The sequence below is a fragment of the Leptonychotes weddellii genome, chromosome 1 (assembly GCF_054177405.1).
Source record: "Leptonychotes weddellii isolate Sample4059 chromosome 1, ASM5417740v2, whole genome shotgun sequence".
In the NCBI taxonomy this organism is placed as follows: domain Eukaryota; kingdom Metazoa; phylum Chordata; class Mammalia; order Carnivora; family Phocidae; genus Leptonychotes; species Leptonychotes weddellii.
Genome location: NC_138369.1, coordinates 36,524,117 through 36,548,781, shown reverse-complemented (window position 1 = coordinate 36,548,781; position 24,665 = coordinate 36,524,117). Strand labels below are relative to the sequence as shown.

The 24,665-nt window shown below is 37.4% G+C and overlaps 1 protein-coding gene across 1 annotated transcript in view; it reads right to left on the bottom strand.

The window, feature by feature from the left end:
- The window catches only part of LOC102729818 (contactin-6), a 679,553-nt gene extending 655,743 nt beyond the window's left edge, over positions 1-23,810 (bottom strand). The window contains exons 1-2 of the mRNA XM_081820967.1: positions 23,536-23,810; positions 22,985-23,077 (exon numbers count right to left, since the gene is read on the bottom strand). The gene's annotated coding sequence lies outside the window, so the exon portion shown is untranslated. The remainder of the gene's footprint in view (positions 1-22,984; positions 23,078-23,535) is intronic.
- Positions 23,811-24,665: the final 855 nt, after the last annotated feature.

The window sequence follows — 24,665 nt, the reverse complement described above, 5'->3', positions numbered from 1 at the left end:
TAGGGGTGGGAGGGGGAGGAGGGGCCAAGGGAGAGAAAGAGAATCTCAAGCAGACTCCATGCCCAGCACAGAGGCTGACAGAGCTCAATCTCACACCCCTGAGATCATGACCTGACTGAGCCACCCAGGCGCCCTGAAACTAATTCTTTAGTATCAGAACTGACCTCCTAAGTTTCAGCTTATTTTTGCCAAGTTATCAAAGACAACACAACTAATTAATCTGCCAAACTTAGAAATAATGAATGACCCTCGAGCAACAGAAAGTTCTCACAGAAGCAACTTCCTAAGATGATTCCCCTCAAATAATTTTATAAACCAAGTTAGCCTCTTTCCTAAGGCTCATTTTCCTTTCTGACAGACATCCTGAAGGAATGTCCTCAAATTTCAAAGCTATCATTTAAGAGAGTCTATGATAATAGCATTTGTCATTCTGTGTGCATTACTTTGTATCTTCATAAAACAAAACACTTGTCAATAAAATATGGGTAAATGTTAACATTGACATAAAGAAAACCAAGCTGAAATAAAGGGCAGAATTTCAACAGCATGTTTATAAATAGTTCCTATAAATAGATGGCCTGACTTCCACATACTGATCTTATTTCTTTTTGTTGAACATGCAGTATCTTCAATAAGAGCACCACCAAGTCTGAGATAAAGAATGTAAGGATAGTTTTGATCACAAAGAACTATCCACTAGATATGATGGTCAATGCCAAGTCTCACATTAATAGATCCATTTTGTCTTTAAATGTGGCCATAAAGACTACAGTTGTTGGCTGAGCTATTAAAAGGAAGATTATAAGCACCATCAATACACATGATAACTAATAATGGAAATTCATTTGAGCATTCAAATTTAATATTTTCCTACCAGTTCTTTTTGATATTAGAACTCAAATTCTAGAAACAGTTGAATGGATTTGCCTTCTCGTTTCTTTAAAGCATTTTTTTCACAAAAGTTATTTTGAAAATTCTCCCATCCCACCCCCTACATGTTCCTTTATACTTTTTGCTAAAATTCCTTTATATTCTTTCTTCAACCATGTTATACTCTCTGGTAATTGAAAATAAAGAAAAAAGAAAAAAGAAAGAACACCAAAAACTTAATTAAAGTATAGTTTTCACCTAGTTATAGGAACTTCCATTTCCACAGAATTTGGGGGGCAAGTCTACATTTTTAAGTGAACAGAAAAAAAAGCATGGCTATTGAATAGGGGATAAACAACCTGAACTGTTAAGGCAGTATAAACATTTCAATTGTGCAACAAATACACCAGGTCAGATGAAGTATGCTTTTGTCTGTGACACACACATATACACACACATTCCCACTTGCTTATATCCCTGCTAATCCCATAGAACATGTGATTATGTCCTCCGAGACCTGCATGGAATCCCAGCAATGGATCACAAAACTGGACCACAGCAGAACAATTTTGGTTATTGGCAAATAATTTTCATATGTCTTTGTTTTTTCTTTTTGCTTCCCTATCTGGCAGGCACCCTTATTCAAGCAAACTATCACAGATGTTACAGGGTGGTAAAAAGTTCTCTGTAAATACCTGCTTGGTTCTTTAAGTTTTAATGCTGATTACTTCTCACAGCAGAGATCACGTTTCCAAAATGTATTCTGTAGCTGTTTCTCAGGAGCTTCCAGGAGAGAGGGAACATATGATGAAGTGGGATTGGTCTAACTATAACAACATTCTAAAATTGCCTCTTCTTGCAGTATCAAAACATGTCAGAGCCCTTGAAGCTTCTACTGGTCATTCCAGACAGATCCCAACCCACACTTAGTACCTGTGTGCCCTGCTGTGGGGTCATCCTGACTTCCATCAGGCAAATAGCAGTTCTCAACTCAGTCTACTGCACATAAACTCAGAAAGGCTCGGGAGTGCAAACCAGACCTTTTTTCTCTGCTTTACCCTTTTACCTTCATTTGGCAACCCCTTATAGTGTAAGGGAGGTCTGTCTGTACATAGATTACTCCAAGCGTTAATGGTAGAGAGATACCAAGTCCCAAATATGGGAATGCATTCCATCTGGGAGGACTCTCCTAAGAAAAAAATATTTTAAGAATATGAATATAGAAATACTCAGGTAACCCAGAGTCTTGGAAGTGACTTGTGCAAGAGTCCCTGAAGCTTAAACTTCATAAGCCTTACACAAATTCCTCTGTGATTTCCACCATCTTTTATGAGGATGAATAATAGAGGTCAAAAAACGCTAAGAATGTTGACCATGTTCTCACTCACTAAGTCAGAGGTAGGACTGAGAATAACCTCTAGATCTCCTGACTTCTCATACCATACTCATATATTTATATATTCAATATTGAGTTTTATATATATGGTTTCTTTTTCAACTTCCATACAAGGAATGATGTGAACACCAACAGGGCATCCTTTGAAGTGGAAAGGAAATGTTTTAGAGGAGACATCTCTTACTGCTGAATATTAAAAAGTAATTGGCTTTAAAAATCCATAAGCGAAGCAACAGCTTTTGGTCAATTTTGTTTTGTTTTGTTTTTAAGTTTTATTTATTCATGAGAGAGAGAGGGAAAGAGAGAGAGAGCAGGAGGAGGAACAGAGGGAGAGAGACAAGCAGACTCCACACCCACTGCCGAGCCCAACATGTGGCATGATCTCAGGACCCCGAGATCATGATCTGAGCCGAAACCAAGAGTTGGATGCTTAACTGACTAAGCCACCTAGGTGCCCCTTTTGGTCCATTTGAAGTCTTTTCATTATTTTCAGTGTCAAGTATCAGTTTTATGCAACACCATCACACCTGGTCCTTCATATTCTAAATAATAGCAGCTAAAACTTCATTTAAATTTTGAGAGTTTAAATGTGTTAATTTAAATGTGTTTAGTGAAGATAATTTAATGGATGGTTTAAGTCCTCTATTTTAACATATTGTTTTGGGCAAAATAATAGAAATGTTGCAAGGTCTCCAAAATATATACGAGTGTTTGGAAGATCAAATATTCTAGATGACAAACACCAAAATAGGCTGAAGATTAGATGCATTTTTGAATCAGCTTTCTAACATGCAATTATTTGTTTTACTATTTATGGATCATGTTTTTCAACAAATTAAAATCAAAATGGTGTATGTGAAGAATTAGTCCAACACATTACTCACTTAAGAATTGACAGAAAATGAGTATTACGAGAACAAAAATAAAAAATATGCATAGCTTTTTTAATAAATCAACTCATTTATTTTTATAACACGTTTTAGAAATAAAACATCTCCCAGAATAAAAGCCAAACATACCATAACAAATGTAATTTATGGAAAAACAAAACTTTAAAAGCCTTATTGGGACTTCAATTCCTAGGGATATAGAAATGCTTTATTTTTGAAAGTCGATTTGAAAGAATAATATCATCTCAGTGAAATACAAGTAGCCCACCACTATCTGTGTTGTTAGGCCTCAACTGTTTCACATCTCAGACTAACTCTTTGTTATCCTAACTTCCCAGATAATTATCAAATCTTTTGCTTTAAAGGTTTCTATAAACATGTCAGAAGAGGACTATTTTAATTTTAAGGGCACTTCATTCAAATCAATAAGAAAAAAAAACTGTTTTTAAAAGTGGACAAATGATATGAACAGGTAATTCACAGAAAATGAAGTACAAAGAGCCAATAAATATATGAAATGGATTTGAACCTCTCAAAGAAATAACAAAGAAAAGTGGTATCACTTTTCCAATATTTTAAATGTGATAAAATACATATAACAAAATTTACCACTGTAAATTTTTAAGCATACAGTTCAGTAGTATTAAGTACACTTGCATTGTTATGCAACCATAACCACCATCCATCACCAGAAATCATCTTGCAAGATTGAAAATCTCTATCTCTGAAACAATCCTCATTCCCCCCTTACCTCTAGCCCCTGGCCACCACTGTTCTACTTTGTCTCTATGAGTTTGACTACTATAAGCATTTCATAGAAGTCAAATCATATAGTATTTGTCTTTTTGCGACGGCCTTATTTCACTTAACATAATGTCCTCAAAGTTTATCTATGTCATAGCAAGTGTCAGAATTTCCTTTCTTTTTAAGGCTGAATAATATTCGATTTAATGTATGTATCACATCTTGCTTATTCATTCATCTGTTCATAGACTTTTGATTTGCTTCTACATTTTCGCTATTATGAATAATGTTCAGATGAAAATGGGTCTCTTTGAGACCTTGCTTTCAATTCTTTTGAGTATATACCAGGAGATGGAATTGCTGGATCTTATGGTAGTTCTATTTTTAAATTTTTAAGGAACCTTCATACTGTTTCCCAAAATGGTTGTACCAGTTAATGTTCCCACTAACATTGCACCAGCATTCCAATTTTTCTACATCCTCGCCAGCACTTGTTACTTTCTATTTTTTTCATAGTAGCCACCCTAATGGGTGTGCAGAAATATCTCACTATAATGTTGATTTGCATTTTCCTAATGATTAGTGACATCGAGCATCTATTTATAGGTTTACTGCCATTTTATTTATTTATTTTTTAAGGACTTCAATTATTTATTTGACACAGAGAAAGAAAGAGCACAAGCAGGGGGAGTGGGAGAGGGAGATGCAGGCTCCTTGCCAAGCAGGGAGCCCAATGTGGGGCTGGATCCCAGGACCCTGGGATCATGACCTGAGCTGAAGGCAGACGCTTAACCAACTAAGCCATCCAGGAACACTCTTACTGCCATTTTAATGTCTTCGCAGAGAAATGTTATTGAAGTCTTTGCCCTTTTTTTAATTGGGTCATTAGTTTTTTGTTGTTGTTGAGTTTAGAAGTACTATATATGTTCTGGATACTAATCTCTTATCAGATATATGATTTACAAATATTTTCTCCCATCCTGTGGGTTGCCTTTTACTGTACTGAAATTATCTTTTGATGACAAATGTTTTTATTTCATAAAGTCCAATGTATCTACTTATTATTTTGTTGCCTGCATCTTTGATGTTATGTCCAAGACATCATTATCAAATCCAGTCAGGAAGCTTTTGCCCCATGTTTCTTCTAGGAGTTTTATGGTTTAGTTCATACATTTAGGTCTTTGGTCCATTTTGATGTAATTTTGGTAAGTGGTGTCAGGTAAGGTCCTAGATTCATTCTTTTGCCTGTAGATATGCAGTTTTTCCAGCACTAATTATTGAAGACTGTCCTTTCCTCATTAAATGGTCTTGGTACGCTTGGTAAAAATCATTTGCCCATACAGGCACCTGGTTGGCTCTGTCAGTAGAGCATGTGACTCTTGATCTGGGGGTTATGAGTTTGAGCCCCAAGTTGGGTGTAGAGAATACTTTAAAATCTTTTTAAAAAATCATTTGACCATATATGTGAGGGTTTATTTCTTGGCTCTCTATCCTATTCCATTGGTCTGTATGTTTGTCTTAATAACAATATCATATTATTTCGCTTTGTAAGAGTGTCGAATTTATAAGGTGTGAGTCCTCCAGGTTTGTTGGTCATTTTTAAGATTGTTTTTGACTATTCAGGGTCCTACAGATTCCATAACAATTTTAGAATAGGTGTTGCTATTTCTGAAAAAAAAAATCATTAGGATAGGGATTGTATTGAATCTATAGATCACTTTGGATAGTACTGACATTTTAACTATATATATATTTTTAAGTAGGCTTATAAGTGTAATCCTTTTAATATGCTATGGAGGTCTGTTTTCCAGTACTGTGTTAAGGATTTTGCATCAATATTCACAAGGAATATCAATCTGTAGTTTCATTTTTTGTAGTTTCTTTGGCTTTGGTATCAGGGTAATGCTGGCCTCATAAAGTGATTTTGGAAGTGTTCCTTCCTCTTAAATTTTTGGAAAACCAATCTTGGTTTTAATTCTTTAAATGTTCGGTAGAATTCATTAGTGAGTTTATCAGGTTCACGGCTTTTCTTTGTTGGAAGATTTGGATTACAGATTCAATCTCCTAACTTGTTATAGGTCTGTTCAGAATTTCTATTTGTTCATAATTCATTTTGGTAGGTCTTTGTTTTTTTGTTTGTTTGTTTGTTTGTTTAAGATTTTACTTATTTATGTGACACAGAGAGAGAGATAGAGAGCACAAGCAGGGGGAGCGGCAGGCAGAGGGAGAGGGAGAAGCAGGCTCTCCGCTGAGCAAGGAGCCCGATGTGGGGCTCGGTCCCAGGACCCTGGGATTGTGACCCAAGCCGAAGGCAGCAGCCCAACCAACTGAGCCACCCAGGTGCCCCATTTTGATAGGTGTTATATTTCTAGGATTTTCTACATTTCATATAGTTATCCAATTTGTTGACATACAATTGTTCAGAGTACTCTTATAATTCTCTTTCTGTAGAATCAGTAGTAATGTCTCCGCTCTTATTTTTGATTTTAGTAAAACAAGACTTCTCTGTTCCTCTCCATCTCTCCTTAATCCACCTGCCTATGAGTTCGTCAGTTTTGTTGCTCTTTTCAAAGAACCAACTTTTGGTTTTATGGATATTTTCTATTGTTCCTCTATTCTGTATTTTATTTATCTCTGCTCTAATTTTCATTATTTCTTTCCTTCTGCTAATTTTGGGCTTACTTTCTACTTTTTCTGGTTCCTTGAAATGTAAAGCTGGTTGCTGATTTGAAATCTCCCTTCTTTTTTAATGAAAACAATTATAGCTATAAATTCCTTTCTTAGCATTTCTTTGCTGTGTCTCCTAAGTTTTGACATGTTACGTTTTTATATTTTCATTCATACCTAAAGATATTACTCCCCTTGTGGTTTCCTCTTTGAGCCACTGGATTTTAAACTGCATTGTTCAATTTCTACAAATGTGTAAATGTTCTAGTTTTCTTTTTGTTACTGAATTCTAACTTCATTTGGTTTTTGTTAGAGAATATACCATTTTGTATTACATCTATCTTTTAAAAATCTATTGAAACTTAATTTGTGACGTAACATACGGATCTATCCTGAAAAATAACCTATGTGAACTTAGAAAAAATGTGTATGCTGTTGGTGGGTAGAGTGTTCTACATATATCTGTAAGATCTACTTAGATTATTGTGTTGTTCAAGTCCTTCATTTCTTTACTTATATTCTATCTGGTTGTTCTGTCAATTATAGAGTGTGGGGTATTGGAGGCTCCAACTATTATTATGGAATTGTCTATTCCTTCCTTTGATTCTGTCAAGTTTTACTTCATATATTTCGGTTATCTGTTATTGGGTGCATAAATATTCATAATTATTGTATCTTCTTACCCTATTGAACCTTTTCTAATATATAATGTCCTTTGTCTCTTGTAAGCTGTTTTTATTTTTTAAAGACTCTGTTAGACTCTGTTCACTTTTCTTCAATGTTTTTCCCCTCTTTTCCTCAGACTCAATGATGTTCATCACCTTAACTTCAAGTTTGCTAATTCATTCTTCTGCCTATTCAAATCTGTCTTTGACTCCCTCTAGCAAACTTTTCATTTCAATTATTGTACTTTTCAGCTCCATAATTTTGTCTTCTTTCTATATTTCCTCCTTATTGATATTTCCATTTTGTTGTATATCATTTTCTTGAATTTTTCTACATTTTCTTCAGTTCTTTGAGCATCTTTTCAACAACTTTTTTTTTTTTAAAGATTTTATTTATTTATTTGAGAGAGAGAGAACGAGAGAGAGCACATGAGAGGGTGGAGGGTCAGAGGGAGAAACAGACTCCCCGCCAAGCAGGGAGCCCGATGTGGGACTCGATCCAGGGACTCCAGGATCATGACCCGAGCCGAAGGCAGTCGCCCAACCGACTGAGCCACCCAGGTGCCCCTCAACAACTATTTTAAAGTTTTGTTTAGGAGACCTGCTATCAGGTGGTTTTCAGGGATAATTCTTTGTTTATTTTTTCTTTTGAATGAGTCATACTATTTCTCATATCCTATTGCTTTACATGCCTTGTGATTTTTTTGTTGAAAACTGGACATTTGAATCTAATAATGTAACTAAGGAAGTCAGATTCTTCTTCTTCCCCAGGGTTTGTTTCATTTTGATTTTTGTAGACTGTTCTGTGCTAAGGATCAGCCTAAGGTATAAACTTAAGACATATTCATGTCTTCTACTCTGCCTTTCCCTGTGCATGCACAACAACTTTCCAATTTCTGCTGTATGTGCAGCTGCTTTTGGATCTCCTAGCCTTTAATGTCCAATTCCTAAAAGGAAGAAAAGAGAAAAATGAAGAGGGGGTGGGAGCCACTGGCTCTTTAAATCCCCAGAAGTCACTTCATCTGGAGGGGCATGGTCTTGCAATAATGCAGAGAGGTGCAACAATGACTGTCCATCTCTTTGTCTGCACCTCTGTGATCACAAGCAGCAATCGGCATTCAGAGCACAGATCCCCAATATTTGGACCAAAGTGTCCTTTTTGCCCACCCTGACTCCCATAAGTAAGATATAAGCTTCTCTTGGGATGCATGCATAGCTACCTACCACAAAACTGTAGGATTGGGGTAGGCATCTGTTACTATGCTAAGAGCTGAAATTTAACCAAAATCTTTCTTTTTTAAACCTATCAAATTACTAAGCATAGCAAAGATGAGGAATTTTTTTATAAATGCTGAGATAGTATTTGTTTGTGTGTGTGGGAGCACAAATTGGGGCAAATTTCTAGGAATCAAAAGGACATTACTTAACAAAATTTTGCACATACTTATTAACTCAGCTTTACCTGCAGATAAAGCATTACATAAGTACTCAAAGATATATTTGTAAGAGGCTTTTTTTTTTTCCCAAAAGAAATAACCTATAAGCTCTTCACTAAGGGAAAATAATCGATGGGGGAAAATATGCATGTACATGTTATATCAAAAATAAAATGTTTGGGTGCCTGAGTGGCTCAGTCGATTAAGAATCTGCCTTCAGCTCAGGTCATGATCCTGGGTCCTCAGTCTGGCTCCCTGCTCAGGGGAATCTGCTTCGCCTTCTGCCCGCCGCCCCCCCCCCATGCTTGCACACTCTCTCTCTCTCTTAAATAAAAAAATAAATAAAATAAAATAATAAAATAAAATAAAATGTTAACAGTTATCTTTACAGAGAGGGATTTTGGTAGGGGAAGCTTTTATTCATTAGTTTATTTTACCTTTTAATATCGGTTGATTTTTTTTTTTTTTTAAAGATTTTATTTATTTATTTGAGAGAGAGAGAATGAGAGAGAGCACATGAGGGGGGGAGGGTCAGAGGGAGAAGCAGACTCCCCGCCGAGCAGGGAGCCCGATGCGGGACTCGATCCAGGGACTCCAGGATCATGACCCGAGCCGAAGGCAGCCGCTCAACCAACTGAGCCACCCAGGCGCCCAATATCAGTTGATTTTTTAAAACCCCCTTTCCTCTGCTCTTAGATTTCCAAGGTGGTAAAATTATGAGCTGTATTTTCCTGTGGGAGAAAAATTTATCTCTACCTTGCTATCTATCTCTATAAGCAGATAACTGTCTCCATGGTGGCACTGTTTATTCCAAACACCACACTATTTGTAGCAGTGGTGTTCAGTGATATATCAAGTCCTCCTAACTGATATATAATCTTAAAAACAAGATTAAAAATTATGTTTGATAAAGAGTGGGTCAGTATCAGATAGTTTAATAAAGAATGAGTCAATATCAGACTTATAGTACAAATAAGAGGGGAGATGTTTGGATTCAGAGTAAAAGAAAATAATCTGAATCATAAAATACTAGATCCCATCCCTACACTGAACATACACAAATATTGCTATATTAGATTTCACATAGAATAGTGGGAGCCCATGCACTTTTCGGCAGTCACTGTCAATTTTATCCTTGTTCTTCTATTTACTAGCTAGTTAAATTTTATGGACCAGATCCTTAGTTTTTCAAGCCTCTATCTCATTTGTAAATTGGAGATTAATAACACACTATAATTACATTGGTGATTTTTGCCATGTAAAAACCGCAACAAAATGTTTTTGGCCTATCACAATAAGCATTTATTTCTCATATATCTAAGTCACTTAGCTGATGTAGTTCAGGCTCATCTGAGAATTTTACTCTAGGCTGGGCCTTAGGTGACTCAGCTCTGCTCTATTTGCCTCATCCTGAGAAATAAGACATGGAGGGAAGCCTCACACATCTTGACTTCAAAATATATTACAAAGCTACAGTGATCAAAACAATGTGGTACTAGAACAAAGACAGACATAGACCAATAGAACTGAATACAGAGTCTAGAAATAAACGCACATATACAGTCAAATGATCTTTGACAACAGTGTCAAAAATACACAACGGGGAAAGGAAAGTCTTGCCAAGAGTATTTGGAAAACTGGAATATTCGCATGCAAAAGAATGAAGTTGGATCCTTATCTTACACCATAAACAAAAAATCAAATCAAAGTGGATTAAAGACTTAAATGTAATACCTGAAACTAAAAAACTCCTAGAAGAAAATGTAGGGGGAAAACCATTGACATTTGGCTTGGAAATTATTTCTTTTACATAACACTAAAAGTACAAGCAATGAAAGCAAAAATAGACAAGTGGGGTTACATCAAACTAAAAAGCTTCTGCATAGCAAGGGAAATAATCAGCAGAGTGAAAAGGTAGCCTGCAGAATAAAAGAAAATATTTGCTATACAACTTATATAAAGAATTCCTACAACTCAATAGCAAAAAAATAAATGCCCCAATTTAAAAATGGGCAGAAAACTGAGATAGGTTTTCTTTTCTTTTTTTTTTGTTTTCCAAAGAAGTCATCCAAATGGCCAACAAACACAAGAAAAGATGATCAATATCACCAGTCATCAGGGAAATGCAAATCAAAACCACAATGAGATATCACCTCATACCCATTAAGATGGCCATTATTAAATAAATAAATAAATAAATAGCAAAATAATAAGCATTGGTAAGGATGTGGAGATACTGGAACTCTTGTGCACTGTTATTAGGAACATAAAATAGGGCAGCCAGTGTGAAGAACAATATGGAGGCTCCTCAAAAAATTAAAAACAGAACCATCAGATGATCCAGCAACCCTATTTCTGAGTGTTTATCCAAAAATATTGAAATTAGGATCTCAAAAGAGATATCTGCACCCCCATGTTCATTGCAACACTGTTCACAACAGCCAAAAGGTTGAAACAACCTAAATGTCCCTCAATAGATGAACAGATTTTAAAAATGTGATATATACATACAATGGAATACTATTTGGCCACAAAAGAAGGAATTCTTATCATATGCTGCAACATGGATGAAGCTTGAAGACATGCTAAGTGAAATAAGCCAGTCACAGAAGGGCAAATACTACATGATTCCACTTACACAAGGTATTTAAAGTAGTCAAAATCATCAAAGCAGAGTAGAATGATGGTTGTCAGGGACTGGAAGAGAGGAAAATAGGGAGTACCTCCTCAATGCTTATAAAGTTTCAGTCAGGCAAAACAAAAAATTTCTAGACATCCATTGTATAACATTATGCTTATAGTTTATAATATGATACTGTACATTTAAAAATTTGTTTCGAGGGTAGATTTCAAGCTATATGTTCATTACAACAAATTTTTAAAAAGGCAAAAATCAATAGAGAAACTTCTTTTTGTGGTCTGAGTTTTACACAAAACACGTATTTCAATTTTCCACTTCTCCTGGTGTATACACATGCACATGTCCTAAGTGTGTAAGAAGCAGCCAAACATCCGTCTGAAGGAGAGAATGGACTTCATTACCAATACAGCATTCTAATTTTGGATTTGAACAATAGGTAAGATGGCTTCACAAATATGAAGTTTCAGAATTAAAAGTTAATATTTGTTCAGAAACCTAACCCTACTTCACTTGGAGTGGAATCAGAAATGATAGATACTGACATATATCAAAACGGAAAAATAAGTACTTCAAGGGCATTATTCATCCTAGAGTTTCATTGTCTGTCAAAGGATTCCCTCTTGTCTGAGTCTGTGCATAATTCCCTAGTTCTAAAACTTCATAGCTAATTAGAAGTCACACATTCCAGACAGATACTTTAGTTGCCTATTAGAAATTAAACTTGGTATAAATCTCTCCCAGTAATTGATTTGCTATTTTACTAACCCTCTGTCCAGAGTGACACACCACAAGCAGCTCCACTTCACATTGTCACTGAGCTTTCACGCATGTGAGCTTTAGGGAGAGCAACATGGAAATTTTTTTAATTCTATTTTAAAACTTTACAAATTCTTAATAGAATTTTAGTATCAAAAAGTCTTGACCATATCAGGACAGAAGAAACATTGGGGAACCCCTCTAAGTTCAGAAGCCACAGGACAAATGAATTAAACACTGAATAATGCATTGTTTTACTGAGTTGTAAGTGTGAATCATCGGGAATTTGGGCAATCTATAGTCAAGCTGAGGGTACAGGGAAACATTATTATTTGTACTGGCCACTCAATGCACTCTAAACTAGAATATTTCCTTCTGAGGAGCCTCAGAGTTTCTGCCGTTATCTCATCCCTCCTGGAAGAAATTTCTGATGATTGAGTATTTGTTTTTTGTTTTTTTTTTTTTAAAGATTTTATTTATTTATTTGACAGAGAGAGTCACAGCGAGAGAGGGAACACAAGCAGGGGGAGTGGCAGAGGGAGAAGCAGGCTCCCCGCTGAGCAGGGAGCCTGATGCGGGGCTCGATCCCAGGACCCTGGGATCATGACCTGAGCCGAAGGCAGACGCTTAACGACTGAGCCACCCAGGCGCCCCTGATGATTGAGTATTTGTACTTCAGACCATGGATTCCATCAGCCTTGGCCATAACTGATTGGACCAAAATGGGCACCTGACCTCAAGGTACCTGTCCATGGATTGGTAGGCCCCAGGCTAAGCAGTGGCTGCCCTGAAACTCTGTCAAGAACAATCCCCTATAAACTGAATGGTGACTAACAGACCCAGTAAGATCTTCCCTCTGTAGGAGCTTGAGCTGATGGGCAAGCAGTAAAAACCATGAGACAAGTAGCAGTTATGGAAGTCAACAACATAGTAGCAATTATGAGATAGAATGCAGAGCATAGAAAACTTTAATGGTAGCATACAAACGTTCTGAAAGTAAAGCAGAGAAAGTAGCAGGGTTAGCATAATTGTATTAGGGAGAAATGAATGCTCGTTTCAGGAGGCAATGCTGGAAGAGGTGCTGCATCACCTCAGGTGCCAACAGAAACTTCTTTCTGAACCAGAAGAACAGCATTCTATTCCTCTATGAAACCCTACTCTAGCTGCTGAGGTTCATTCCTGTCTTTCTTACCTCAGTACGTACCTTTACAAGACACCTCCATTTGACAGGAATACAGCAAGAATTCTTCTTTAATTCCTTGTGATTAGGAAGGGCCTGAAGAATGCATTAATTACTACTATTTTGACTAATTTTAACCAGTCAATAGAAATCAAAGATAACCTGACACCTGGACTAATTAGGAATACGGGTCAAAATTATTGCCAGAATTTAATTTGTGCTATCTTCTTGTCCTTCTCCTTCTCCTCCTTCTTCTTCTCTCTTTTTACCTATTTCTATTTCTCTCTTTTTCTCACCTATTTCTCTCTTTTCACCTATTCTTCTTCTCTTTTTTCACCTACTTCTAATTTTGAAAATGGGGTAGCAAACAGAGTAGTTGTAATGAAGAGAAAAGAGTGGTTGGCAATAGGAAGGGTGATACATAGGCAACAAGTCTCATAAAGTATTTTTATAGTTACAGTTGGAAATTGACATTTATTCATGCTAGGGTTTATATCTAGTAATAATAATGTGTGTACTGAATTTTTCACTGCCACTACATTCTAGGCAGGAAGAGTTGGTAGACCACCACCTGGTCAGTTGGCCGTGAAGTCATGTCTTCAAGAGGTCTGTAGATTCGGGCACCTGGGTGGCTCAGATGGTTAAGCGTCTGCCTTCGGCTCAGGTCATGATCCCAGGGTCCTGGGATCGAGTCCCACATCGGGCTCCCTGCTTTTTGGGAGCCCGCTTCTCCCTCTGCCTCTCCCTCTCTGTCTCTCATGAATAAATAAATAAAATCTTTAAAAAAAAAAAAAAGAGTCATATGCTAAAAAAAAAAAAAAGAGGTCTGTAGATTCTTCTAAGATCTACTAATCCTTAAATCAGATGCTGTGATATGTTGGCCTACTGGGTGGAATCGATTCAAAAAATGTTTGGCTTTGTACACACATACTGAAAGTCATATTAAAATTTTAAAAATTAATTTCCAATTAAGAAAATTATAACAAAATATTGAATTTTCATATTTATTTGAAAAATATTATCTGGCAATACTGGGCCTACATCTCACTATTAATAATTGGCACCTGGGTGGCACAATAGGTAAAGTGTCTAACTCTTGGTTTTGGCTCAGGTCATGATCTTAGGCTCCTGAGATCCAGCCCCGATAGGGCTCTGTGCTCAACAAGGAGTCTGCTTGGATTCTCTCTCCCTTTCCCTCTGCCCCTCCTCCCACCAAAATAAATACATAAATCTTAAAGATTTTATTTATTTTTTAGAGAGCGAGCGAGAGAGAAACAGCATGAGAGAGGAGAGGGTCAGAGGGAGAAGCAGACTCCCCGCTGAGCCGGGAGCCCGATGCAGGACTCGATCCCGGGACTCCAGGATCATGACCTGAGCCGAAGGCAGTCGCTTAACCAACTGAGCCACCCAGGCGACCCAAAATAAATACATAAATCTTTAAAAAAAAGTAATTAGCTAAGGACGAAGTGTAGCTGTCCTTTTGGAGGGGGAATAAGCTCCCCCATTTGCCATAGTCCTTGCCACTTCACATTGCTCCCTGACATTGGGATAGACCATAAGGTATTATTTATCATTATATTTATGTATTTGTTTAATCTTAGGATTGAGAGGAAAATAAAATACTCCTGAATCTATGAATCTATTAAATATAGAACATCAAGGACTGAGAAGATTCTGAATTTACAAAAACAGGAAAGAATATATCTTGGTGAAATAGAAAATATTTGTTTGAGATTTACTTGCAAACACTATGTGTCTGGATGAAAAGAGCACAGCTTAATATTGCATAAGAAAACGTTCCAGGCTATCGTCTCTCATGTGCTTTAGGCATTTCGATTTTCCACACCTGTCCTAGAGAGAATGCTTTATTGCTGAATGAAATCATGTCTTTTTCCAGCAGTCCTTTATTAAGTAGCTGTTAGCTGGTCAAAGTTGTGTTAAGGCTTTTGGAGGAAACAAAGAGGTTTTTTGTTTTTTTTTTTAAAGATTTTATTTATTTATTTGGCAGAGAGAGACATAGCGAGAGATGGTACACAAGCAGGGGGGAGTGGGAGAGGGAGAGGGAGAAGCAGGCTTCCTGCGGAGCAGGGAGCCTGATGCGGGGCTCGATCCCAGGACCCCGGGATCATGACCTGAGCCAAAGGAAAACGCCCAATGACTGAGCCACCCAGGAGCCCCAAAAGAGTTTTGCTATGACACTTACCCACAAAGAACTAATAATCTATTTGGGAAGATAAAATGAAAATATGAAAGTGAAATATGTTCTAAATTTAATGTTAATAAATACCAACAGCTATCACTTCTTAAGCAAGAACTAGGTTAGAAGATCACTTGTATGCATTATGCTCCATTCTTAATTCAATTTTTATAAAATGGGCATTATTAATTTTAAGAATGAAGAATTTAGGGTCAGAGAGGTGAAATGACTTGCCAAATTACAAAAATATTATTTAATATTGTGAGCTGGAATTTGAACAAGGTCTGTTTGAATCCAAATCCTATACTATATCCAATATACTATGTTTTCTATACTTAAAATGTGTTTTCCTGGCAAAAATTTATCCACTGATATTTATATCATTTGATATCACAGGATTTTCTGGCCTCTCACCAAGATGAAATATATTAGGAAATGAGATGAAATGTTAGAATTAAATTGGTTTGAGACTTCCAAATTCCCATTGCTATGGAAATCATTTTGCACAATGCAAATATTTTAACTGGCTAAGACTCAAGGTTTTCCAAATTAAATTCTCTGCTTTCTCTCCATAGAATATTAGTTATTTACCTTTGTATTGTTCATCCATGGTAAGTCTCTTAATATCTGTGCTGATGTATCTTTAAATAACTGGTCTTGGCAAATGAAAGCACAGTTATAACAAGAAAAACTTCTTCCCAAAAAACACACAAACATACACACACATAGACACAGAAAATGACTAAAATCCTCATTTAAGCTTCTATTACAGCATTATTGAAGAAAATCTTTGTGTCATTTTACATTTGATATTATCTCATTCTTGATTTCATAACCCCTTCTTTCCTTACAAAAGGTCTTAATTTACTTTAGAAATTCTATTTCAGATTTGCAAGGCATCATTTGTAATAATTTGAGACATTCTTCACCAAAGCTATTGGTTATTAATAGATTCTTTGCTATTTAGAGAAATAACCTGAGTTTACTTTTCCACAATCAGAAATATTATTTAGTGAATGCTTATCATAGAGGTGCATCTACCTTATTCTGTTATAAATATTTTCCCTATTTTGCAGATGAGGGACTTAATGATTTAAGTTATTTGGCCAAACATTCCCAACCAAGAAGTAATGTAGCCTCGATTCTCATTCAGATCTAACTTCCAAGTCTAATCTACTATAGTACACTACCTCCTACCCCAATGACTAAGCAATGAAAATGAATCACAAATGAATAAACCATCCACAATTTTGACTGGATGCTCAGCTAGGTCAGCAAGAAAATTTACTCAGCGCCCCATTTACCACTTACCAACCTATATATGGGAGTGCTCTGGGGAACCAGGCATGCTCAGAAATCCAGGGTGAAAATCCAGAAAAATACTCTAGTCAAACATACGAATTGGAGTTAATACCATCTTAAAATACATTTAATTCCTGTCGATGCTGGAATCCATCGCAGCCTGGTTAACTAGGACTTACACTGTTCCTGAGTGAGAGTATTTGGCTCTGAGAGGGCAAAGGTGGTTCAAAAATCCAGCTTTTGCTCCATTGACCAAACCATGAACCAGGGCCATGTCCATGGGCATGTAGCCTATGCAGTCACACAGGTCCAAACTTAGAAGGTTTTTTGCACTTGGTTTAATGCTCTATTATTGTTATCTTAAAATTATTAAGACTTTCTTTTTTCTTTTTTAAGATTTTATTTATTTATTTGAGAGACAGAGGGAGAAAGAGAGGCAGAGCGTGGGAGGAGGCACAGAGGGAGAGGGAGAAGCAGACTCTGCGCTGAACATGGAGGCCCACGTGGGGCTCGATCTCAGGACTCTGAGATCATGACCTGATCCAAAACCGAGTCCGATGCTTAACTGACTAAGCCACCCAGGCTCCCCAAGATTTTAACAAAGAGCCTCACATTTTCATTTTACAATGGGCCCCACAAAATACATAGTCTTGCCATGAGCCCTGGTATGGTGCTGAATGTATCCAGAAATAGTGTTTTTTTTTCTTTTTTGTACAAAGCTACAATATGGGCTAACAGCAATCTATATGTGGAGTACAAAAATGAGGAGCATCTAACAGAAATGAAACGGATATAGTCAAAAGAAATGAGCTGCTTTTGGAAAACAGACACTGACAGATGCATATTCATCATGATAGCCATTTATAGACATTCTAGGCCCCATCAAAGTTACCAAAATGTTAACTTGGGTCATTAAATTATCCACACTAATTTGCACATAATCTTTCCCCGTTCCCATTGCCTACTACTATATTACTAAATAGCTGCTCAAAATGTCCAATTTATTTTGCCTTAGAGGACGTAGGGCTAAGTGGAAAAGCAGGTTCTTATCTACCATAATTTGTAATTTGATTGTGGGACCAAAATGGACAAGGGTCTTTAAACTGCAGTATCATACTTGTTAAAAGATAAACTGAGGCATATTTAAAACTATGAGGTTTATTTTAGCAAAAATGGATCTGAATCAGGCAGCATCCAATCCAGCAGAGAGAATGGAGCTCTGAGAAGATGTACAAAATGAAAGACTTTTATAGGCAGAGGGGAGTGGAATGAGGAACTTATATGAGGAAAAAAAGCAGGTTAGTTATTGCAAAGTTACTTTCCTTAGGGGATGGCAGGGGTCACTCAGGTAGATTACCTAACCAGTGCTGATGGTTAAAGATTTGGTGAAAGTTCATTTGATAAGGAAATGTAGTTATTTCGGTGGCATATAATAATTTAGGATAATAATTGGACAATGAGAGTAATGACATATTTCTAGAATTGTGAATTTCGGGAATACTTGTATTAGTAACATACATCCATATACATATAGCCTAAAAAGGTTTATCATCACTTAATTCCCACGTAATTTAAAATACCAAATAAGCCTAATGAGTTTATCATGTCTCCTTTACAAGGTGAGAGACAAATCATTTGAGATTTTCCAGAGACCCTGTGGGAAATCTCAAGATTAGTTTGAGGCCAACAACTCCATTTAAAATTTGATTTTGAAAAAAATAAAAATTTTCTCTAGATTAAATAAAGGCATAGGACTCAGATTGAAAGGGGCTTATCCTGGGTGCCTGGGTGGCTCAGTCGGTTAAGCGTCTGTCTTCAGCTCAGGTCATGATCCCAGAGTCCTGGGATTGAGCCCCTCATCGGACTCCCTGCTCAGCGGGGAGCCTGCTTCTCCCTCTCCTGCTCCCCCTGCTTGTGCTCTCTCTTTATCAAACAAATAAATAAAATCTTAAAAAAAAAAAAGAAAGAAAGAAAAGGGCTTATCCAGTACTATTGAACAGTAAAATAAATTCTAGTGATGGGGGAAAACAGTGACAATAACAAAATAACCTTGAGTACACAAAAATAAAATCCAAAAATCTACTATGCAAGATATAATAAAATAATGTTGAAAGACATAAAAGTAGTCCTACATAGACAGGAAGCTACCTACATAGATGGGTAATGATTCTCCTAAAATTGATCTTTAATTCAATGGAAATCCAATAAAAATCTTAAGAGGAATATGTGCAAAACTTCAAATGATGTTAAAAAGTTCATATAAAATAATAAAGGACCAAGAATAACTAAGATAGTTTTGAAGAAGTTGCTGATCAGCTACTAAAACTTATTATATAACTAGAATAATTAAGACTATATGAAATTGGCACAGAAGTGGAACAGAACAGAGAACCCAGAAACATGGAAACTTGGTATACTACAGAAGTGGGTAAAATCAGTGGAGAAAAGATAAAATCAGTAACTTTTTCTAAGACAAATGATTTTCCATGTTGAACAATAAATAGTGATCCCTGCCTCACATGATACAGAAATTTAATTTTAGATTGATGAAAAACCAAAATGTGCCAAGTGAATTTCACAATTTTTATTTTTTTTTTAAGATTTTATTTATTTGCTAGAGAGAGAGAGCGAGCGCACAAGCAGGGGGGGCGGCAGGCAGAGGAAGAAGCAGGCTCCCCGCTGAGCAAGGTGCCCAATGATGCAGGCTGGCTCCCAGGATCCTGAGATCATGAGCTGAGCCAAAGGCAGAAGCTTAACCGACTAAGCCACCCAGGCGGCCCGTGAACTTCAAAGCTTTTAGAAGGTAACATACTGGAAGATCTTTGAGACACAGTAAAGTTGACTGTATAAAGATGAGCTTTGACCAAGCAATTTCATTTCTAGGTATGGAACCTAGAAGAATTTGCACTCATATGCACAAGCAGACATGCACAAAAATGCCCATTTTACAAGTTCTTGCAATTGTGCAAAATTGAGAAAAAAATTAAAATAAATACATTGAAATATACCTATAGTGAAAAAAGAAAAATAAATAAAAATATTATGCCATTATATTTATGGAAATGTATGCATATAGTGAAAATACAAAATCATGCATAAGAAAGAAACAAACCAACCTTAGGATAGAGGCCCCTTCTGGAAAGGGTAAAAGACAAAAGAACAGGACCAGTAAGAGCAATACAGGACCTTCAATTAAATCTGTAATATTCTATTGTATCTCTAAACATAATGGATATTAGTTATATTTTTCACTGTACTTTTATATCTGTTTATAACATCCAATTAGAAATTTAGCTATTAAGATAAAAGACACTGTACTTATTAAAATGAGTAATATGTTTTCTCATAAAAATTTTTTAAAAAATAAATTTGATTTTGAGAAAACGTCAAAAGGTTTGAACATGTGATTAAAGGAGATCACAGATCATGGGTGCCTGGGTGGCTCAGATGGTTAAGCGTCTGCCTTAATTCAGGTCATGATCCCAGGGTCCTGGGAGTCAGCCTGCATCATCTGGCACCTCACTCAGCGGGGAGCCTGCTTCTCCCTCTCTCTCCCCCTCTGCCCCTCCCTCCACCCCTCCCTTCACTTGTGTTCTCTCTCTCTCAAATAAATAAATAATCTTAAAAAACATCACAGATCATTATGAAACAATACCCAATTACATATTTAGCCAAAATGACAGATTTTTGACAGAAGATTTTAAATACGGAAGATTACACAGTTGTGAACAAAACTTAGCTCTTTTTTTTTTTTAAAGATTTATTTATGAGAGAGAGAGAGAGAGAGCAGTGGGAGGCGCAGAAGGAGAGGGAGAGAGAGTCCCAAGCAGAATCCATGTTAAGCACAGAGCCCAACACGGGGCTGGATCTCATGACCCCAAGATCACGACCTGAGCCAAAACCAAGAGTCAGACGCTTTAACCAACTGAGCCACCCAAGCACCCTGAAAACTTAGCTCTTTTAATATTGAGAAGACTGGGTTTTCTTAAATAATCAAAGACCTTAAATAATCAAATAATCAAAGACAACATGAAGCACACTAAACAATTTTGATAAGACACAAAATCTTTGTTTTCCAGGTAGATTACCTAAAAGGTAAAACAAAAGCAAAACAACACAAACTTTCACAAGAGCAGACCACCAGGCCAAGAAAACTATCCTTTCAACAATAAGAAAATCAAATTCTAATTTTGTACCAGTGTACTTTTGATATGAAAATTAATTCTTTAAAAACTTAAATAAATCCATTCCTATCTTAGCCAGCTTGACCACACGTAAAATCCCTTTCCCAAGATTCTTTCTGCACAAAACTTCTACGACTTTTGTACATCCATTCAGATTTTATCCTATTTTTTTTTCCTCTTTCTCATTCTGGAACAACAATCATTTTACACTCCTTGCTTTCTTTTCATACACAGTTGTCTCCTTTCACCCTTATTATTTCTAAGTAGTCTTAACTACACACATTGATTAGAATTCTTAACCCTTTGAATTCTTAATTGCTAATGAAAAGTAAGAAGTAAGCAATTGTGGACTGTTTCACTAGCATTCTGTGGGCTGCCAAATTTATAAATACATTTCATAATTCTCAGAAGTAAATTTTTCAATGTGGCACCAAACATGTGTACTAGTAGACCCACAGATCTTTAGTTCCTCAGTAAAAGGAAGCCAAAAGTAGGTAAATCTGCATTTAGTAATTAATGTTTCAGTATTTTATTTTATTTGAAAATGATCTAGATAGTCATTGAATATGTATCGTTTAACTTATCTCCATTTAACTTTAAGTTTTCAAGTTACCAAAAATTTTGGAAACTATTTTTTAAGTAGATAAGCCACAAAGCATAATTATTGTTGAAAAGCTCATATATACTTTTATCTTGTTTACATCTATTTAATTTACTTGTTCTTTACAATGACGTTTGGATTACTCATGAAAATTTCATGAGACATTAAAGAACTAACCATCATATGAAGTTTTTTTGCTGACAAATTCTGTAGCAGAGATAACATAAGCTTATTGGAATTTTAGTAAACTTAGGTAGAATAAAAGTATTATATTTAATGCTGACAATTCTAAAGACATACCTGTTTTAATTAAACCAACAGTTTTAAACTAGCTTTTATTTACTGAAGATTATCCTAGATCATAGAAACTAATCAAATCCACCAAGGCTGACTGTTCCCCAAGTCCAGATCTTCTACAATATCTGCAAGCCTTTAGTAATGAATAAGGGAGGTTTTAGGATTGGGTTTAAAAAAAAAAAAAAAAAAAAAAGGTATGTGGGCTTTGAACTGTTTCCAGAGCCACATTTCTGTTCTTGTAGAGACCAGATTTTGTAGTTGCTTTTAATTCCTCAAATAATTGAATTGCAACCTGAATGATACCAAGAGGTTACCCACACATCCAACTATATTATCTTCGGTTTCCTGCTTTATGTCAGGGAGAAGATCTTCAACTAAAATGTTGACATTTTAAGAATCCTATGTTCCAGATTTAAGGCTGAGTGACTTTGTAATGTAGTATTAGTAAATACTTCCACAAAGGCTTCAGGTTTTTCTTTCGCTCTGGGTACATAGTTTCCTTTTACCTTGGCAGAGAGGGACTTTAAGAAAAGTTCCTATCAGGCTCTGAATATCAGCTTTCAATTTGACCAACTTCGGACCACAGAACTACTTTAAAAAAAAAAAAAAAAAAACATCATTTCAAATACCTTGTCAGGTTTCAGGCAGGACAAACAGTATATCTTCCTAGCAGTACTGAACAACCCCTTGAATACAACCCCAAAGAGGGTGCAAAAGATACTACCCTCCCACCATCCAGAGTCACCCCCAAAAAGAACTGACTTAGACAATTCCCTTGAGAGCTGGCAACAGTTGGTAGGACCCTAGCCACACAAAGAGTGCAACCCACATTTCTGTCCAGCCACATTTTGGGGGCCTCCAACCTAAGAAGATTGAACTGTCTGCACACACAAGAATCTGAATGCTGCAGTCAGGCAAAAAGCCAAGTCAAGTTCTTGCGACACAAGACAAACAAGAGGACAACAGCCTGGGAGAGCAAAGTATTGACAACCAATGCGTACCCGAAAGCAAATTCACAAGTACCAATTCAAAGATCTAATTCTCACAAATGTTTCTTGCCTGCCAATCAGACAGGAAGGGACAGCATGAAATTGTACCTTTTTTCTCCTAACCAGACAACACAGAGATCTGGCACAGCTGACTGATAAGAATTCTTACCCTGTGCTGGTCGCTTCAAGTTTTCCCAGGATCTTGTTTGCAGAGTCTGGAGAAAGTGGAATGTCCTGGTGGTCTCATAATGGTCAACAAAAACTGTAAAGGACGAAAAATAATTTTCCCTCTCTGCATTATAGTGAGCGCTTGGCTGAGACCCCTTTTTCTCTAGGGCACCTCATAAATGGATAAATTAATCTGGATTAAAAATTCTCCACTGTAGCAACTTTAATTCAAAATGATCTCTGGTAGGGTTAATCTACTTGTTCAGCCTTAAAAACAAAATTTTACTCAACTGACGCCTCACATTAGACCCAGTCCAGCTTAAGTTGGGCGCAGTCTGGTCCGGTTCTGGTCATATCCAGTCCCCTCTGGACCAGTTCTGGTTTCCAAGTGAGACCAGCCTCACACTTCGTCTGGTTTCTAAGTTGGACCTAGTTCCAGCCCAGATTCAGTACGGCCAGCACCAAGTCCGGATTTTAAGTGCTACCGAACCCCACCTCTCACCCCTTCCGGTTTCTAAATTGGACCCAGTCCGAGCACAGACCAAGTCCGACCTCATCAAATCCGGTTTCTTTTCTTTCTTTCTTTTTTTTTTTTTTTTTAGGATTTTATTCATTTATTAGAGTTAGAAAGAGAGAACACAAGCTGGGAGAGGCAGAGGGAGTGACGGAAGCCAGAGGCAGACACCCAACCGACTGAGCCACCCAGGCGCCCCCAAATCCGGTTTCTAAGCAGACTCACCTCTCACCCGGACGGGTTTCTAAACCGGACACATTCTGACACCAGTCCCGGTCCCGCCGGCACCACTTCCGGTTTCTAAGTGGGTACCCAGTCCAATTCTAGACCCGGCCTGGTTTCTAAGTTGGTCCCCAGTCCTGCTTCACCCAGATCAACCCCAAATCCAGCTCAGTTTCTAAATCAGACCCAGTCCAACTCCAGATCCCACCCAGATTCTAGTTCCTACCCAGCCCAGCGAGAGACAGCCCCGGTTTCCTTCTTTCTTTCTTTCTTTTTTTTTTTTTAAGATTTTATTTATTTATTTGCCAGAGAAAGACATAGTGAGAGAGGGAATGCAAGCAGGGGGAGTGGGAGAGGGAGAAGCAGGCTTTCCGTGGAGCAGGGAGCCCAGGCAGGGCTGGATCCCAGGCCCCTGGGATCATGACCTGGCTTATCGACTGAGCCAACCAGGTGCCCGAGCCCCGGTTTCTAAGTCGGACCCACTCTGGCCCTGGACCCGCCCCTCGTCCAACCCAGTATCAGGTCTGCTTTCTAAATGGGACCCAGTTCAACACTGGACCTGGCCTGGTTTCTAAATCAGTCCCAGTTTGACCCCAGACCCAGTCCTGCCCACACAGTTTCTAAGTGGGACCCAGTTCAGCCCTGGATCCAGTCCAGTTTCTATGTTGAGTCCAGTCCAGTTTCTAAGTCAAGTCCAGTCCAGTTTCTAAGTCAGACCCAGTGCAATGCCGGATCCCGCCCAGGTTCTAGTTCTTACCCAGCCAGCTAGAGACAGGCCTGATTTCTCAGTTGGACCCATTCTGACCCTGGACCCACACCGAGTCCAACCCTGAATCCGGTCTGCTTTCTAAGTGGGGCCCAGGGCAACCCCGGATTCTCTCCAGTGTTTTAAGTCACCTAGCCCAGGCCCGCACCCATCTGTTTCCTAAGTCATACTCACTCCTGT